Source organism: Drosophila subobscura, chromosome O (assembly GCF_008121235.1).
Source record: "Drosophila subobscura isolate 14011-0131.10 chromosome O, UCBerk_Dsub_1.0, whole genome shotgun sequence".
Lineage (NCBI taxonomy): Eukaryota > Metazoa > Arthropoda > Insecta > Diptera > Drosophilidae > Drosophila > Drosophila subobscura.
This window is the reverse complement of record NC_048533.1, coordinates 2,953,909-2,970,481: the sequence shown is the minus strand read 5'-3', so window position 1 is coordinate 2,970,481 and position 16,573 is coordinate 2,953,909. Positions and strand designations below refer to the sequence as shown.

General features: G+C 45.6%; 1 protein-coding gene across 1 annotated transcript in view; it reads left to right on the top strand.

Annotated features, from left to right (window-relative positions):
• Window positions 1–16,573, top strand: part of LOC117897427 (trophoblast glycoprotein) — a 47,985-nt gene that overhangs the window by 26,746 nt on the left and 4,666 nt on the right. The window contains exon 3 of the mRNA XM_034806265.1: window positions 3,958–4,025. The gene's annotated coding sequence lies outside the window, so the exon portion shown is untranslated. The remainder of the gene's footprint in view (window positions 1–3,957; window positions 4,026–16,573) is intronic.

Here is a 16,573-nt window from a genome sequence, read left to right as displayed (position 1 = left end):
GATGAATTGGTGTAGAGTGGGTTCGGTTTTAGGAGGTGCTAAAAATGCAATAACATTCAACGAAATCCTTTCTGCCATGCCACAAAATTTATCATGTTCGACAAGTGGCTGCAGGGGGTGCGGCAGAGGAGAGGTTTGTTGGGGCGGTTGTCGAGCAGGGATCTCCGCTGGCTGATAACTTAATTGAATGGCAGCTCCACACATGGAGGAGTGTGGGATGCAGCAGGCATACCCACAGGGCAAACCACAACGAGAGACAGGAAAAGAGCGAGGAGAGAGATTTTCCAAATGAGTTGGCCATTTTGAAATTTGCGGGAACATAAAAAACGAATTTGCGAAAGTCTTTTACCATGAAAAAACACAGCAAAAATCCCTCAAATGGGATGCACATGCATTTCCATTTGACAGATGGCTACGTGCATTACTTGGATTATGTACATTTACTTCCATGCTCTTCTTTGGCCTTTCTTGAGCTTCTTTTTATTTGAACATTTCTCCCATTGACGCCCATAAGTAGGCTAAAGTTTTTGTTTCGTTCGTCGTAGGCGTCCTTTTCCGATTCAATCTTTTGATGGAAAAGAAAAGCTAAGAAACCCCCACATCAACATATGTATTTTACAGAGCCACAATAAATCTCTGCCATCTCTCAATGGGTTATTGTTGCCTGCCTGCCTGCCTGCCAGGCTTTTGTTGTGTGTGTGGAACACGTTGTCTGTGTGTCAGTCTCCCTGTTCGTCTGTGCCTCTCTCTCTCTCTCTCTCTTCCACTCTCACTCTGCTATACACATGTCGGCTCCAGAGCTATCATCTGTCCATTGTTGTCTCTGCCTTGACATCGCTTCTCATGTTTCCCACCCCCAGGGCGGTAGGGGACCGTGATTCGGCCTGATTTTGACACTCGTCCAGTGGGAATCCCTCATCCCCCCTGCATGGAATTACTCGTATTAGGGCGAAATACGTTTTGTTTTTCACCGGAGCTTTCTTTGGGAGGAAGTAAGCTGCTTGTATGGCGGACAGGGGGAAAGGGAACCTGATTGAAAGTTTAAATATGTTTTTCCACATGCAGATGGAACATGGAAAATCTTTGTATATTTTGGGGTACTTTGGATTATATTCAGAGTGCAGATTATAATCGTAATCGTTCAAATTGTTTTCTAAAAAAAACTGCTATCCCATTCAACTGTATTTCCCCCAAGAAAATCTACAAAAGAAAGCATGTAAATTAATTTTCACAAAAAATGAGAAAATGGCCAATGGATAATATATTTAAGGCAAATTTGCACTCTGTCTGTTATCCTTTGTTCGCACGAGACTATCCTTGCCCCAAGGATTTATGTTTGCCAGCTGCCAAGTGTCCAATCTCTGGAGGGAACAACAAGCAGGGAAAGCACAGAGCAAGAATCGAATGGTAAAGGGCAAACTTTTTCCATTTTCCATAGTTGCTTCTGCTGTCACATAAAATGAAAATCCAATGGAAAATGTGCATAAATATATCGAGAAAAACACACACAACAGGCGGAGAAGGGAGAACAGATAAAGAAGGAGAAACAGAGGCAGAGGCAGAGGCAGAATTGGGAACCACAATTGACCCACAATATTTTGAGGGGCCAAAACAATTCCTCGATTTGCCCGAAAACTGCTGCCGTGCAAGAGAGAGTGTCCTGTTTATGAGGGAAGGGCCAAAGGAGTCGTCGCTTGAGTGGAGTTAAGTTGAGTTTTTATCTCTGGGAAAAGGGATAAACAAGGAGGGCCAAGAGAAAGGTTAACAAGATGGACAAACATCAGCAGAGGGACGAGGGCTGGGGCGAGACGACAGGATAACAAGCTGCCTTTTCTGGAAGGGGAAGAGAGAGAAAGACATTATGTATTTTTGGCTTGTGTTTTTTCTCATGTCTGGCAATGCTGCAATGCCCTCCCGCACCACCTCTTCTCTTCATCGTCCTCCTACTCCTTCTCTTGTTTCCCTTTTCGAATTGTGCAAATATTTGCGTAAACAATCCAAATGCATTATGGTTTTGTATGCAATGCCCCTGGGCACAGGACTTTATTACCCCTGCCCAATCTGTACAGTGTACACTGCGTGCCATGAGTGTAGGGCGAGGGAAACTACAGCTTACTTCGAGTGCTTCAATCTGCAATGCATTTTCTGAACACACTTACGAACTGCACTTTTTGTGTATGTATGTACATAAGTACCATATATTTATGTACGCACTTTCATACATGGCATATCCTTAAACAAACACTTCAAGGGCCTTCGTCGGCATCGCCAAAGAAATGGCCCAAAAGTTCTCCCATGGAACCAGAAGCAACAGCAGACTCCAGACGCCAGGAGGCGCAATACATTCAAATTCAAATTGAAAGTCAAAATAAACGAGGGAATTGCACGAGGGAAAGAGCATCACGCCCCCACACTAGCATAAAGGAATGCTGCCGCCTGCTTTCTCCACAGACGCCACCAACACCACATTGTCTTTTGTTTCGTTTTGGTTGGGTTGCTGCATGCAACTTTTTGGCTTTCGGCACGTTTTGTCATTATCCATATGCTTCAGACTCTTTTGGCTCTTTCTCCCATCCCCACTACCATATGCTGCTCTCCTTTGTGCGGTGCAACCGGAAACGGAAATGAAGCTCAAAAGTTCTGCTGCACTTCTGTCTGTGTCTCGCAGTTGCTCCTCTGGCAGCTCCCCATAATAATAGTAGCTCTACATTTTGTTGGCCTTAACCCCTTTGCCTACTCCTCGCTTAACCCCTCTTTGGGCCCCTGTCTGGGGCTATTGTTTAAACTGATTTTATGAGCCCCATTCCCCGCCCAACAATTCTGACCATAATTTACTTAACCTCAACACAAGAGAGAGAAAGACATAAAGAGGCCAGAAAAGTGGTAAAAATAAACCGAAAATAAATGCCAAAAACTAATAATTCATGCCTCACACTAATTGTCCAGATGTCCGGTGCTGTCCAGTGAGTGTCCTGCTGGCTGGCTGTCTTTATGTGTGTGTCTGTCTGTGTGTCCTTTTGGGAATGTTAATTAAATGCAGACGGAGAGGGATCAGCAGGCTTGTCTACTGCATGAGGGGGAGTGACGGAGGAGGCGTGGCGTCTGTCAGTGTCTAGATTTTGGAAATTTTATTCTTATTCTGCAAGTGGGAAGGGAGAGGAGGGAGGGAGGAGGTTATTGTGCTTTGAAGAAGGAGTTTCGAATGCCGAGAGGGTGCCAACGTTGCAGAATATTTCGATGTATTATCAAAGATATTTTAACATAAAGCCGAGTAAATGTTTTACAAAGAAATCTCTGCTGTAGTCCCTAAGGGGTATCAAAAGTCCCATCACCATTCAAGTTTATTTCGTGTTTTGTTGTTGTTTCGAGACCTCTGAAGCTGGCCCAGGAGGAGGCTGGAGCGAGTGGCAGCGTTGAGAATAAATCTCTGTTGGCAAAAGCGGCTTTAAATTAAGTCCTTAGCCAACTGCTGCTGCTGGCTGTCACATTGCGCATACGTCATGTGGCACACGGGACACCACCCATAGAGGAGGGAGCGGAATGAATGCTGATGATGATGATGCCATTTGTTGCTCCCCTTTGGCCCTTCTCTGAACGCTGACCACCAAAGCTGCAGTTGAAGGGATTGCCCATTGCCCAGAGATTTACCAGCAAGTGAATGAAGTGTGTGAGGAAATCCCTTAGGATCAGACAGACAGAGAGTGAGAGAGAGGGAGAGTAAGGGGACCGGCTAGACTGGCGTTTTGGCCATCAAAATATGATAAGAGCCAGTGAGAAAGGAAGCAATTAAAAGGCTGCTGGAATGCGGCTTCTGGGAAGGGATTTGCTGAAAGATTTCATGGAAGTTTACTAGTAACAAGAATCAACTAAATTTATTATCCTTAATCTAGGAGAATGTTCCCTGCTGTTCTATAAGATCCTTCAATAACTTTCCGTTTCCTTTTCTTTCTTTTTCAGAACTTTACACAGAGCCCTCGTGAAATTGCAGAAACAACAAACGAAGCGGATAAATAATTTATTTTGAGGTAAGTTTTCAGCGTAGAATCCACTAGAGAAAACACGTTGAAAATTAGAGCAGATAAAAACAAAAGGGAATAGCCGAAACCCAAGGGAAAACCCAAAAGGAAAACCGTAGAAAAAGCCGCAAAACTGTAAAGTCATTTGCACTGTTTGCGGATGCCACGCCGCGCCGGCGACATTCTCCTTCGCATTCGAAATTTCAATTAGAGAAGTTTTTTGTCGCTGGTGGTGGAGGGGAAGGCAACGCGATGAGAAGACAATCAGAATGGCAATAGTTGGTTGCTCATTAAAATGAGAATCTCTGCAGAAGTTCACTCTCTCTCTCTCTCTGTCTCTCTGTCTCTCTGTGTCTCTACTCTTTTCACTTTTTATTTATTTTTCGTTGAGGGATTCCCGATTTTTCCTGGGTCTCATTAAAAAACAAAAATTCGGTGTCTCTTAATGTCTGGCCTGCTTCTCTTTCCTTCCTTTGCATCTGAGAGGGATTTCCCAGAAAATCAAACGTGGTGAAAAGTCTCTCTTAACTCAAGACAAAGTCTCAGGCGCTCATTGATTTAATCAAATGAAAATCCAATTCAAGAGAGACAAAGAAGCTACGAGGAGAGAGGGTAAAAGAGAGAGGGCAGGGAGTTTGAGTGGGTTGGGGATGGTGAAAGAGTTGTCAAAACAAAACATGGAACTGCATGCGATGCGAAGTTTTGGGTACGTCTCCGGGGTAATGACGGCACGGCATTGGCAGAAGTTTCTCAACAAAAACTCTTATGTTGGCTCGTACGCTGCACGGAGAAGCGGAAGAACTCCCAGAAGAGGCTGAAGAAGAAGGGAGGGAAGAAGGATGCCTCATAGCAGAATGCAGTCCTTGGAGAAAGGAGAAAGGAGAAAGAGCAGCAGCAGCGGCAACAGCAGATGTTTGTCTAACGAAGCCTGACATCTTAACCTTCTCCATCCACAGAATCTTGCCCTGCTCTCTGCTCTCCTTTACCCCCTCACACCCCTTTGTACCCCACCCTTTCTCTCGTTTAAGGAAAAACCCATCAAAACGAGAAACGAGACGAAACGAAATGCAATTCAAGCAATTTTCAATTTTCATTTCTTTCGTTTTTTTTCCGAGGGAGGGGATAAGCTGCACCAACGTGGCTCCCCGCTCTTACCACTTCCCCCCTGCCAACCCTGGCAAAACGAGAAAAAGGAGCGAGAAAAGTTGTCGCGGATGCGAAGCGTCTCAGAAATTCCCATCATTCATGAATGAAATGATGATGATGGTCGTCCGGCGGTCTCTGAGGCCAATTTTCCGGTGACTTTACCCGTGCGTTCCACCGCTTTTCTTATGCGCTTTTCACCTTTTTTTGGCAGCTTTTCTACCCTCTTTAACCATCTCTCCAGCCTCCAGCTATGCCTTAACATTGCCAGGGAGAAATAGAGGGAGAGGATGTAGCTAGCTCCTAAAAAAAATTGCAAAGAAAAAGCATTAAAAGTTTTGCAAAAAAGATTTTTGCCTTAGCCTCTTGGCCTGTGCCGTCTTTTTGGAGCGACTCCTTTCTCCGCTCCTTCCCTACTCTCTCACTACTTCTCTGTTCACCTTCTCCCCCCTGTTTCCCCACACTGAATTCTTTCTTTTGCCAACTTTCGCTGCACAAAATGAAGGCATTAATGTTAGTTTTTTATGGATCCCCTCGCAATGGGGTTTCTTGGGTTTCCCATTCTGTTTTCGCATCTCTCTTTGCCTGCAGGGAGCAGTGGAAGAGAAAGAGAAAGAGAGAAAGTGAATCGCGTAAAGTATTTAAACCACCCGCCAAATGAAGCCAAAGTTAACAACTGGAAAATGGGAGAACTGTGTGCAGCTTCTGTGGGGGAAGTGGAGTCGTCCGGGGTTCGCGTTAAGTGCATTCAAATAATGGTAAGCTTCTCTCTGGTTAATCCTCTTTAGTAGTCTCTTTCCCTGGCACTCTCCCTTACTCGCTGTGTGTCTCTTGTTCTCCGTCTCTCTCTGCGATTCCTTTGATGTCGCACAGCAGTTAAGTAGAGTCCTTTGACCAGCTGCTGTGAGGATGATGATTGCCTCCAACCTCCGCGAAATGAGATTGGGTTTGGCCGTAGGGGAACTGCGATAAGTAAAGAGATTTAGAGTAAATTGAGAGATCTGCAAAGCTTTGAATTTGTTGAGTGTTGAGTGTACATTTAAAGTGCATTCCTGAAGAGCGGACAGAGCGGACAGGGTAAACTTATATCCAAGGATCTCCTAATTGCCCGTTGTTTATTCTCTCAAGCATAAATATTCCAACCCAATCGTGGCATCTTTTTCTGCCCAACGATTCCCCAAAATATCATCTTTCTAAATGCTCTACACTTTCCCCATAATTTCTGTTCTGCATTGTCCATAATGTTCCCCTTTTTTATACACACATTTACGCCCTCTCCCCTCTTCTAATTCTCTCTCTCTGTCTCCCGGAAGGGACAAAGTTGAGTCTTTCTTTTGGGGCCGAAACGATTAATATCTGACCCCAGGAACACAACTGACAAATTCTTACAATTAGAGGGGGAGCGGCAGACATCATTGGGGGTTTGGTGCAGGGGCCATGCCCCTTGACACCACACATACTGCAGCACCTCTCCTTCCGCTCCTTTCACTCCTCTGTCCACTGCGCTCTGGTGGAAGCTCTTGCAAATATTTGCGCGCAATTTTTCATATTAAACGACAGCGAGAGGCGGCAAAAGGACATGGAAAATGGAAAATGGGAGTATCAGGGATGCAACGGGTAGAGGGAGGGGGTGTTGCCGGAAATAAAAATTGCAGGAAAAGGGCTACAAAAACTCTGGGCCAACTGTGATCAATCTTTGGTGGCAGGAGGAGTGAACAAACCGGAGCCTGAGGAGGCTGAGGCACTCCTGCAGTTGAAACATATTTTGGAGGTCCCTGTGGGGCACAGGACCAGCCATGTCCTTGTCAAAGAGGGGCAGCTGGATCGCCAAGGATGAGAGATGAGGAGCAAGCAGCCGGACAGGCAAAGCCCAAAACTGGAGGAAAATTGCAACATATTTGCAATAGTCGTTAGGTGGTTCCACCAAAGCGAAACACTCTAGCGGCAAAGGGTAGGGGAGAGGGCAGAGAAAAGCCCAGGGACAGTGCAGGAGAAAGGACTGGCAGCAGGCAGAAGGCAAAGCAATTGCCCAAATGAATGAAGATGAAGCGGGCAACGGGTTTTGCCCAAACACTTGAACTGCCTGCCAAGGACTCTCGACTCGACTGTGGACTCTGGACTCTGGACTCTGGACTCTGGACTACGGGCCAAAAGATTGATTGGCCAGAGATGAAGTGTGGCCAGGGGGAAACGGACGAGGGGTCTTTGCCCGTCACTTCGCGTTTCGCTTTCCCTCGGAGAACCACTGTCGCCTGTCCAGCGGGAACTTCTCTCTTCTCTTCAGTCTGAAATTAGTTGGCCTGTCAAAAACTTAACGAGTCCTGAGGGCCTGTTCCACGATGATGAAGGGGATAGTGATGGGGATAGGAATAGTGGGAGGACAAGTGCCCCGAGGCCAAAAGGCAATCATATTGAGGCAGAGAGCACAGGGGCAAGGAGGAATGTACAGAGAGAGAGACAGAGCGAGAGCGGGAGGGAGGGAGGGAAGGGTACTAGAGTAGAAAGATTTCCATCTTGTTTGTGGTTCTCTTGCAAGTTGCAACTCATTTTATATTCCATTTTGAATGGTTTACCCTTTAACATGAAACAAAATGGAAGGAATATCTGACGTCTGGCAAGTATTGCGTTAAGCGGTATAGAATCGAGCATATTTATATGTACATATGTATATCTTTGTACATAAATACATACATGTACATGTACGTATGTACATTTGTATGTGTAACAAACGTGTTAGGTATTCAATGAGTTCTGTGCCGCCACTTGAACACCTTGTATGGAGGAGGGCCTAAAAATAACTGTGTTTCTATTAGCACTCCTCTTGCTTCCACTCAGTTTCTCACTCGCTCCCGCTCGCACCTGCTAAGCACACGCATTTTGCACCGTTTGTTTTAGCCTCCATCCTCCATCCGTTTCGCTCATTGTTTTTCTTCGGTGCTGTTTTTTGCTGCCGTTGCCGCCGTTGCTGCTGTTTCTGCTGTTGCTTTGTTTTGCAATAAACACTTCGCTCACTTGCTCTTCTCGTTTGCCTTTCATCTAGTCTGAGTATTACCACTGCCACTGCCTCTGCTCTCCCCTTGCAAATTGCCCATTACCATTGCTCTCTGCCCATTGCCCTACCCTCTGCTCTCTGCTTTCTGCACCTCCATCCTCAACCACTGCCGCTACCAAATGACTTTGAAATAGTTTCTCTTCTTTCACTCGCTTTATGGGCGCCCTCAACCTTTGCTTTTATGTGATTTTCTGTGCCTTTTCTATGCTCTATGCTCTATGTTGTATTTGCTGTTGTTTGTTGGGTTTAAGCCTTGGATATTTTGCAGCTATTTGAATTACCGTTTGTTGGCGCTGTTATTCCAGCGCTGTCTCGCTGTTTATGCACTCTCTCTCTCTCTCTCTCTCTGTGATACCTGTCTCTTGGGACGATCTCTTCAATTCGCCTCTCTGCTTTGATACTCTGGTGCAGTTCATGACAGCTTCTGACTTGCTCACTCTTAAATGTTTTCTTTTAAATCTTTTAAAATAAAATCTTTCCCTGCTTCTGGGAGTACTCTGAAACATAAATCGTATTATGTCGCTACATTCAATGGCAAACTTTGTGTTTACTCTTCCTCTTACTGTCTAATATTTACTCTACAGATTATGTTCCCTTCCCCCGCACAGCCCTCTCTCTCTCTCCCTCTCTCTCCCTCTGTGCGTTTCATTAACTTTGCTCTTAGCGAAAACAAAAGTTGTTCTTTTCGGTCTTGGCTTTGTTTTCACTTTTGCACTTTCCTCGTTTCACTTGCCACTTTTCGGTCTTTTCGGTCTTTTCGGATCAATCCCCAATTTGTAAAACACTTTCAGCGTAAACAAAAACCGCGAATAAAGCTTTAGGGCACGCCACTCGCGTCGCCGCTGCTTCCTCCCTCTTTCTGTCTCTCTGCTTCATTGAATCTCTGTGTCGCACACCGCTTGGCCTCTCGCCCATCTGTCCGCTTCTCTCTCTCTCTCTCTCTGCTACAGTGTGTGTGTCCCTTTTAATGGAAACTTTTCAACGCGTTCTTTGTCTTTAACCCCCCACTCTGTTTTCTGATGCAGATCAACTTTCGCTCCCGAAAACAAAACCAAAATAAAAAGTTGTTAGAAATTTATAAACTGTTTTTGTTGCATCGTGTATGGGGAGGGGAAGTGGCTTTGATGGGCTTGTGTGGCTTCCCCCCAATTGAATATTTGGCGTTTTCATCGCTGACAGGACATGGGTTCCGTTATTTTAGCGGCTGACCCTCGCTTTCACAGCAAAAAAGAAACTGCGAATGAATGAATTTTAAATAAACGCAAAGGCCGGAACCCCAAAAAGCCATAGAAGCCCTCTCTCTCTCTCTCTCTTTCTCTCTTTCTCTTCCCGGAGGGGCATACATAGTGGTTGAGGCGCATGGGTTGATGAGAGATTAGAATGGACAAAGGAAAGGTTTTTGCATTAGAAAGGACAAGAGAGAGTGGGAGGTCGCTAAAGCGTTGTCAAAATGTAAATCAGCAAAAATACATAAAAATCTACAAAAAATGTAACAGTTTTATCTTCTTTAGTTCTTGGTAAGGAGTTATTCCCAATAAGGTAAGGCCCGAGATGAGACAGCAACAGAATCGCATCCATTACAGAGAGAGAGAGAGAGAGAGAGCGAATGAGTGGCTATAAAAATAAGGGAAAACATAGGAAAAATATTCGTAGTCGACCCACCCTATAATAACACACCTTGCCCTTTGGCCTTTTGACTTGTTCTTTTGGAAGAGGGATGGGGACAAGGACCCAAGCTGTTTGTTTCCAATTAGAGGAGTCGGTCGTCCGTCGAGCGCACTATGGTCCAGATGACCACTTTTCTTGGCCAAATTGAATAACTCGCGAACGGAACAAGATTTTTTGATTTAGTCTTTTGATATAAGTTAAGAATAGGGAGAGGAAGGTTTTTTGAAAAAATCGCCGTAGCAGCTCCTTTTTTTTAAGGGAAAATCGGTTTTTAATTTTTTTTCTCAAAAAGTTAGAAGCAAAAGAAGGATGGGAATATGTTTAGCAGATCAAGATTCTATAAAAAAAGTCGTAGCACGAGTTAAAACAACCTAAAAATCTAAGATAATCGCATTTTTTCTCCCACAGAGCATGCTCTTCAGCAGTTTCCATTATAAAACAATATTACACTGGCTACACTCTAGCCCTCCAAAATAGCTAGTGACTAATACTGTGGCTTAAATGCAATGCAAAATGGTACCCTACTTCACAATTTTCTTCTTCATTGTGTTCCAAACGGCAAAAAACATTGAAAATTCTCATTTGAGGTTATGATCTATAAATGCAAATTGTAAGAGTTGTGGTCAAATGTGGCATTTGTGACTATATACATTTTATCAATCATTTATTGGTCTACGACACACAATAGGTTTCAAGGTGGGACTAGGTGACACTCTATTAAAAAAACCTTCTCAAAAATTAGTCTTTACTACGAACTGACACATATTGAAGGTCTCACTTTGACATAAAATTACGAAGACATCGCCAACTACTAGATACCGTTCACATTACAAAACACGTAGTAAAAACCCTACTGAATAAAATGCATCCAAAAAATCGGATCAGTTAATCGTATTTTTCAATTTATGAGACATTTCAAACAGCAATAAAATTGGTACTTTTTCAATGCACGTGCTTTTCAATAATGACCGCTGGGTTTCACAGCTGATTTTGCGAAGGTGGCGCCATCTATGCAAATTTTTGGTACGCAACTTTGATGGTCACTCTTTTTTCTAATGCAGAGCGCCAAAACCACGTCTTGGTTTTAACTTTTAAAAATTGCCTTTTGGCCAAGAAAAGTGGTCATCTGGACCATAGTGGAGCGCCTTGGCAACCAGGGAGCAGAGAGCACCCAAGCAAAGGGCCGTATGATAATTGGATTGTGCCATGCATGATGATGGAGGACACAAGGAGGACGCCGTGTCCCACCGCGAGAGAGAGAGAGAGAGAGAGATAACTGCTACAAGGCTCTTCTTCCGCTTTCTCTCCTCTCTCTCTTCCGCACCTGTCGTGTTCTTCTCCGTTTACCGTTAGCTGTTTGCCTTCTGCTTTAGCAGATAAATGGACAGAGGACAAGAACAACAAGAGGAGGAGGCGAACAGAGCAAAAGGAAGAGGAAACACACCAGACGGCCAACAGGAAAGCAGAAAGAGGCAGACGACAACTAAGAAAGCAGAAACAACAGTTGACAAGTGGCTGCTAAAAGAGATGGAAGGAGGAAGGAGTGCGGGCGACAGTCTTACCTTCAATTTGATATGCCTTTGGGGCTCAGGAGAGGCGCAGTGGCGGAGAGAGACAGAGGGCAACAAAATCTGTAGCGCACTTTTGAGAGCAGCAAAAAGTGGTACAGCTGTTGATGGGGAGGGGGAGATGGAAGCAAAATAGTAAAGAGAAGAGTGAGCAAGAATGAGAGAGAGGCAAACGGCGTCTATAAATAGTTGCAAGGCGCCTTGGGGCATAAAAACTATGCCAAAGGCGCTGCAACAAGAGAAAGAGAAGGTGCAGCAGCAAGGGGCGGCCAGGGGCCAGCAGCGGCTGAGTGCAGAAAGAGAACAAAAGTGAAGAGGTCAGGCGCTTAAGTTCAACAGGTTGAAATGCTCTTCTACATAACTTCTGCCCCCACCCTGAAACCGAGGACGGACCACAGCGACAAGGCAATTTGGCTGCCAAGCTGCCACACGCCGCTCCCTGGCCTCAAATCTCGCCCCAAAAGCCTGGCCCAACAAATGGCCAAGAGAAGAGTCTGGTAGCCCGTTCACTGTTTCAGTGCTTCAGTGCATTGTTGTGGCGCGCAACCCAAACGCAAACACAGGCAGAGGGAAGACTGACTCCTCGTCCAGTCTGTGGCATGTGGCATGTGGAGCAGAGTGCAGCGGAAACACTTTGAAAGGGAATGCATTCCTGGAAGGATCGTAGTCTGTTGGTCTCTCTCATAATCATTCTACACGCTGATCCCAAAGCGCACATTTCTCGCATTTTGCATTTATTTTTCCACTACATTTTCGATGCAATTTATTAGTGCATAAAAAATGAGCAAACCCTCAAAGAATATTGGTACGAATTCCATTAATATTTAATTGTATTTCACGATTGTTTTCATACTACATGTTCGTGGCCATTGAGCATTTTTAAATTTTATGCAAATCGAATATTTAGAAAAACTGAAGCGAAAAAAGAGGCATCTATCTTTTTGTGCTGATAGAGTGTGGAAAATTTATGCAAAAATCCAATGGAAAATGGAAAAATGGAAAAATCGAATTAAAATGTGTTCACATAGAGGCATATATTTATTTTCCTTAAAGTTTTGAGGGCTTTTCATGTTGTCAGTGTACAAAACAAGGTCGCTCCTTGAATGGGACTGAATTTCAAGGATATTTTCGACTAAATTACACAACATCCTTGATAAAAAAATAAATAAAATAAATCTAGACATCCTTTGACATCATAAACCTCTGAAATACACTTTCACTTCATTCAAAGCTCCTCCCTCACATTCTCGGCTGAGTGGAAAGCGCCACAAAAAGTGTTATGAATGCACTTGCCTTTGTCGCCTGCCCCGCCTATCGTAACCCCCACCAGACCACCAGCCCACGCCTCCACCTCATGTATGTGGCTCTGTAGCCATCCTCCATTTAACAGCAAACAGCAGTAGAAGCATCCTCCGGGTAAAAGGAAAAAAGGAAACTCTGTAGAACCCAATAAATATGCAAACGAAAAGTTTGTTGTCGCGCCCCCAAAAAGCAAAAAACAAAAAACAAAACTGAAACAAAAGAGGAGGAAAAACCTCGAAACGAGAAAACAAATACCGTAATACAATTGCCAGGAGCGAGGGAGACAGCGAGACAGCCGCTTTTAATGCAATTTGTCAGCAAAGTGTCGCCAGTGCGATTTGTGGGCGGTTTAGTTGCGATTTGGCTGCGACTTTGGCCGTGTGCGATTTCTGGCATCAATTTTGAAGAAAAACAAAACAAAAAGAGAATGGCGGGAGGGGGAAAATGTAAAGGATTGGTGGGTTTGGTGAGAGAGGCGGAAGGGGGCCATTGAACTGGCAACGCTGTCAAAGCAGGCGTAATTGTCGATTGCCCCAAAATCGCGTCAGCGTCCCTTCCTTTCTCTTTCTCTGAATCGCTTCGCTGTAACATCCTTGACATTCCCCTTTCCTGCTTCTCCCTCTCTCTCGTTCCACTTGCCATTCTATAGATTACCGATAGGGGGAGAGGAGCGAGGGGGTGCAGGAGTGCCGCCACTTGCCTATAGATGCCTGTTCGAAAAACGGATTCCAAATGCCGCCTGCATTTTTGTGCATACCCCTTAAATGCAGCAAGCGGGGTGCCAGGACTTGAAGCAGACTGTTGCAATGCATTGAAGGCCGAATTGCGTGTAATTTTAAAGGGTATCTAGTGCTTCGACCATCCAAACTTGCAATTTTCCATTCATGTTTCCCTTGTTTTTTGGTTCTGGCAACACGTGCAATTTTCAGCCTGGTTATATGCACTTTTTGAGGGGTAGAAAGGCAGAGAGTGCGGGAGTGTTGGAGCAACAACGTGTTTCGTGTTGCATTCTTGTATACCCCACCCCCCTGCTCACCCTCTCCCTCTCTCTGTCTCTCTCTCTCTCTCTGTGGGGGAGTATCTGTGTGCAGCTCTCGTGTTGCGTTTTATTCCAATTACCAATTTTGAATGGGATTTACGCTTTAAGGCATTGAACAGCCGAGCAGACGTTTGATTACACTGTTGTTGCCACCAGCCAGCATGTGTGTGTGTGTGCCACAGGATATGCCAACACCCCCGGGCACGCTCCTTCTCCGTGTTTTTCTTTTAAACACCAAAACTATCCCAAATTGCTGGCGTTTTTGGTAGTTGTCCTTTTTAAAGTCGAACAGGAAAGCCACAGAACACTTGGGTTGTGGATGATTTTTGTTGTGGAGAAGAGTCCTGCATCCTGCATCCTGCCCCCGAGCATATCATCATCACTTTTCAGCATTATAACCGGAAATGTGCCAATGTCTGAGCCCTACTACACCCCCGTCATCATCCACATCCCACATCCCACTCCTGCTACAGTGCTGCACCCTCGTTTTGCTGCTTCGCCAAACTTCCACTTACCTTAATGACACTGCACCACGTCGCATGACACCACATGGGGCATGTCCGTGTCCTGCACCGACCCTGTTGCACCACCTGGTAACCACATCATAAACTTTGGAGTCTGTTTCTGGCCATCCTCCGACGCTCGCTCGCTCGCTTGCTCTCTTCTTTATCACCCTTCACTGGACCCTTTCCCTTTCCCACTCTCCTCTTTGTCTCTTTCTACCTTTCCTTCCCTTTCCTTCCCTTCAGCTCGTCTCCTGCTGGGAAAGCTGCTCCCTCAGTATTTTCTTGAAAAGACCGCAAAAACCACAACTCTCTCGCACTCGCCTTCGCAGTAGTTTCCCCTCAAACTTTTGCATTTCCCTTGGATTTCCCCTTGCACAACTTCCTGCCGCCGTTTGGCGTTTGAAAAACTCTCACTTCCTTTATGGGCAAGACTCCTGGCTACGAGATAGGTAGGTACTTGGCCATTGAGCTGCAATTAGCTGTCGCTGTCTGCTAATTACATGGCGCCCCAAGCGGAACACCCCTCCTGGTCAAGCCACCACCGACAATGGGTGGAAGTCGTGTTCCCGGGTTCCTTCTATCTCCGGCTTCCTGGTGCTCCTGATGCTCCTCAAAAGTGGAGCTTCCTGCTGCTGCTTCCTGCTGATGTGGTTCCCTTTGCTCCTTCCTCTCGATGGCTTCTGTGTCGTGTCCGTCTCGTCGTATTTTTTGCCTCCTCCCCTCTCATAATGAAATTATGAAGAAGCCAACGTGCAACAATTTTATATTGCGGCGGACACTGCAGCATCAGCAGCAGCACTTCTCCTCTACCCTCCCATCGCTCTGGAACCTGCACCTAATTGAGTTTGGGGCCAGGACCATGCCAGGACACTGCAGCGTAGAGTCGCGTTTAATTGCATTGTCGTTGGAGCAGCGGCTTTTCCTGAGCAGAGGGAAAAACAGGTGAGAGACAACCGTGACAAGTGGCTCCCAGCTCAGCTCTCGTGCTCTTTAGCGGTTCCATGTGGCAGTCAATGAAGCCATAAACAAGGCGGAACAAAGCCGTGAAGCAGCCGGGAAGAGTTCCCGGCAATAACTCACTTCTCGCACTCCTCCGGCGACTACTGCGATTCGGAAATTTATGGCCAGAAGAACAGTTAGTTGACCGCTGCCTTTTTTTGGCTGGAACTCCCCAGTGGTGAAAGGCAGTCGCAGAGAGGGGGGTGGGGCGAGAGTGTAATCCCGGAGTTTCCTTTGGGGAAAAAGCTTTTAAACAACATTTCAACATTTTCGCTTCCTTTAATGACTGCAGAAGGACATTAAACGCTTGTTGGCCGCATTAGGATTTCCGTCGGGCAGGAAGAGGTGGGCGGAGAGGCAAGACTCCGCCATTAAATTGGAATGCAAGTGTTGCAAGCGAGCGAAATCATCGCCCTCTAAAGAGCACAAGTGTTGCCCCAGAGTACCAGGGTAAGCAGCATGCAACGAGGAGGCGGAGCACGAAGAGTTGTGCCAACAATGAAATTTGACTGGCGAAAAATCCCAAGGACATCCCACCCGCCGCCCGTCCAGCAATACTGCAGAAGGCAGAGTCTGGAGTGGTGTGGAGTGGAGTGGGCGGGGGCGTGGCATCAGATTTCAGTGCAAGAAAAATGGCAAGAGCTTGGGGCTTGCTTGGCCACAGAACAGCTTCCGATTGAGGAGTGATAATGGAGGCATCTGCTGCTCCGTCGCTGACTCTTGCTCCTTCTCCAGCGCTTTCCCTTCGAACTGAACTGAAAAGCGAAAGCCGAAACTCAACTCAATTTCAGTGGGGATTCCGCTCCAGGGGAGACTTTCGTTGAGGTGTTGGTGGGTGATGGGATGCTTGCTTTAATGAGAAGCTTTAGTAACAGCTAAATTATGCTTCAAATAGATTATGAAATAAGTTAAGCTAAAGCTAGAGTTTGCGGCGGATTCGAGTGGAAATTATGGATTAAGGCGGGAAAGTTATGGAATGTCAAGTCTTAAATCTGAATTATGTGATTCCATTCATCGAGCAAATGTCGCCTTATCGAATGTTCAAAGGGGAATCGATTATGATAAATATGTACATACATATGTACATATGTATGTGGCTTACATATGTACATATGTACATATGTAAAAACGTAGATGAATGAGGGTGAATGGGTGAATGTAGAAAGCTAATTGGTTGTCGTTAGTCAGCGTTACAGCGGAAAGCTGAAAGCTGAAAGCAATTGTGGTTGTGGCTGCACCTTCCTCTACTCCTTCCACACGCCTCACTGCCCTCCTTCAGC